This window comes from Nanorana parkeri, unplaced genomic scaffold, assembly GCF_000935625.1.
Source record: "Nanorana parkeri isolate BGI_ZX_2015 unplaced genomic scaffold, ASM93562v1 scaffold159, whole genome shotgun sequence".
NCBI lineage: Eukaryota > Metazoa > Chordata > Amphibia > Anura > Dicroglossidae > Nanorana > Nanorana parkeri.
The window spans coordinates 1300145-1303548 of NW_017306427.1; positions in this window are offsets into that span (position 1 = coordinate 1300145).

Genomic DNA, 3404 nt, shown 5'->3' on the forward strand with positions numbered 1-3404 from the left:
ATACTATCGGTATCAGTGCATGCGAGTACTCATGCTCCGATGCCTAGCCCGTTACTGGAGCTTCCGGTATCAGGAAGCCGGGCAGTGAGTCATTACATGCTACCCGGCTTCCTGATTGGCCCGGGAAGCTGACTGCATGCTTCCTCGTCACTTGACTTGCTGCCCGGCTTCCTGATTGGTCAGGAAGTTGGCCAATAAGGAAGCCTGGCGCCCTGTAATGATGCGGCGGCTGGGCTTCTGATTGGCAGGAAGGCCGGCTTCATGCACCCTCATCACCTGGAGATGAGGGAGCATGGAGCCGGCTTCCCGGCCAATCAGGAAGCCGGGCGCCGCGTCAATACATGGCACCCGGCTTCCTGATTGGCCAGAAAACTTGCTCCATGCTCCATTCTCGTCTCCACTAGGTGACGAGAAGCATGGAGACAGCTTCCCTGCTAATCGGGTAGCCGGGTGGCGAGTCATTACATGCCGCCCGGCTTCCTTAATGGGATTTCCGGTATCAATATTCGGTATCGGAAAACCGGTATCTGTGCATCCCTACTTTTTACCCGCCTGTAATCTGCTCTCTCTGGCATCTAAATCTCAGAACTATATTTCTCATAGCCATTGCTTCTGTCAGAAGGGCCTTTGTGCACACTTTCTTCGGAGAACCATTCTGTGTTTTCTACCCATATAGAGTGGTCCTCAAGCCAAAACCTGCATTTTTGCTGAAGGTGCTCTCTACTTTTCACTTCAATTAGGAGACAGTTCTTCTGGCCTTTTCCTCAGAGGTGGCTGAGACAGAATAGGAGAATCAATGCAAGCTGGATCTGAAGAAGGCACTAGAGCTCTACATTCAAAGATCCAGCAGCTGTGAATTTAGCTCCTGGCTGTAAGATAATACAAGTTGCAGATACCAGTTCAATGGGGATCACCACCAAACTTCCAAGCTTCTCAGGCTCCTTAATCAGGCCAAAGTTCCTCCATGGCACCTCCATCCCGAGGCTTAACATACTAGGCCTCAGGCCAAAAACATGGTCACTGTCCTCAGGCTGAAGACCTAGGAGGATCAGCCAATTCACAGCATCCCTAACTGACTTCCCAAGGTCACTCCTGAGTATGTATACCCTCTCCCAACATGCACCACTAGTCATAATCCTGCTAGTGGTTGGCAGAGGAGGTACATACATTCCTAACTCTGAACATTGCAGCCTCCCACGCTATTGCCAGGGATGCTACCCAGCAGCAAGCAGAAGCAAACAAGTACAAGAGCTTAGGAGAGACTTCAGAAAGCCAAACTATTAATCAGAATCAGATTACCTACAACCTGAAAATGGCTAAATTTTAATAGACATTACTGCTTAGGGAAGAGTGCCTACGGTGCACATAATGAAACAAGCTCACCCCCCCAAACAAAGTCTTCTTCCACTTTAATACACATAATGTAGCTTATTTATCTCCTATGCAAGTCACTTTTGGCTGCGGTCATTTAGTATTCTTTATCAGAATAGGTCAACCTTCCTAACCTGCTTAAGCCTCCTAAACAGATTACTTCTCCCCTTTATTACAAAGTGCCTAATGCAGCCTTCAGCTCTGAAATTACAGCGAGATTAAGAATGTCATAATGAATGTGTTGCTTCTCACAGCTTTTGTCTGCAAGCTTTTGCAAGCAGCAGGGAGGCAAGTGAATGGAAGATGGGAATATACACAGTTTACAATGCAAGCACAAATAAAAAGGTAAATTTCTTTTTCATAGCCTGTCATTAGAGAAAACTGGTGGTGACTCCTTTATCATCACAACCTTTCCCATTAAAGAAATGATCAGCACACGGATTTTAAATCACTTAAACATCCAATTCAGAGGAGTGTACAATATATGTGCGGATGAGAGCTGTGAGCAAACATTGACCTCACAAAGATCTTATAAAACTGGGGATGGTAATCACTATTTTCTGCACCTGGTATACACTGAGTGGCCAGATTATTATATACACTGAGTGGCCAGATTATTATGACCACCTGATGTTTGTAGGCAAATTAGCTATAATTTGGCGCTGAAGTTGCTAGAGGGCCAGACCATTATAAATAGGGAAGCGGGTTGGTTACCACAACAGTAGAAGTGATTTGTTTCTGAAGATACGGGGGAAACAACGCGATGTAACAGCCTTTGAACGTGGGATGATTGTTGGCGCTCGGAGCCATGGAGCGAGCATCAGCAAAACAGCAGAATTCGTTACATGTTCAAGAGCAGCTGTTGTTAAAGTGTTTAAAGACCGGACTGTCAGCCAAAAATCTGGGTCTGAACGTGCGAATTGTGGCCGTCAGCGACTAGTCAATGTTAGGGCAGAACGGAGAGTGGCAAGACTGGTACAAGACAACAGAAGGGCAACAGTGCCGTGTCAGATTCCTCGCATCACCTTTCACCATCTCGTGGAGCCACGAGGCGGCCCAACGAAGTACTGATGGGGTGGTCATAATAATCTGGACACTCAGTGTATGGTTTTTATAAAGGGTTCTGTAGCTGGACTAGCTCCTCTGCTAGAAAGAAAACAACGTGCACCTGAAAAAATCATATAACCCCCAATGACACTATAGAAGCCCAATATCCATTGATATGAACACACACTTTCAGCCTTATCCCAAATAAGTACGAAATTCAAACAGTTTAGAATAAAGTGGATCACGGCAATCAGTCAATACCTGACTTTACTACAAGAATAAGTTCACTTATTGAATCCCTCCCCCTCTCGTCAACTCCTCAACATAGAAATTAAATATTCTGTAGTCCAAGATAAGTGGCAGGGGGCGTTTAGGCTACTTGAGATATTACCAGAAGACTGCACAGTACAGCTCTGAATTTCTGATATGACCAACAGGTACATACAGGGCCATTCCTAAAATTTGACAGCCTGAAGCGGTTACCTCAGTTGGACATCTCATTGGGTCACGTGGGGGAGCAGCAAGTGAACCTGCTGCCCCCTTTCTAGACAGAGCATCCCAGGTTGCTAAGAGCTCTAAGCAACCTGGGACGCTCTGGCTGGCATCCCGCCCAGCTCACTGACGTGACTTGATGTGAGGAGCTGAGTGGCACGCCCTAGCTGGCATCCCGCCTTGCTCCTGGCAACCAGTGATGGCAATGAACTGGGTGGTAAGGCGGACAGAGGCACCGTGCGCCTCCCCAGTATTGTGCACCACTGCCACCATGTCCCCCTTCACTTGGAAATGTGCACTGCCAGCATGACTCCAAACCACCTCTGGAATATGCACCACCAGCACACATCCACACCCCACACCACTGGGTACAGATATAATAAAACCCTCTAAATAATATATGTAAGGGACCTAAAGGGACCAAATGAGCTCCTGGCAACCAGTGATGGCATTAAACTGGGTTGGATGCTGGACAGAGGAACCGTTCACCCCCC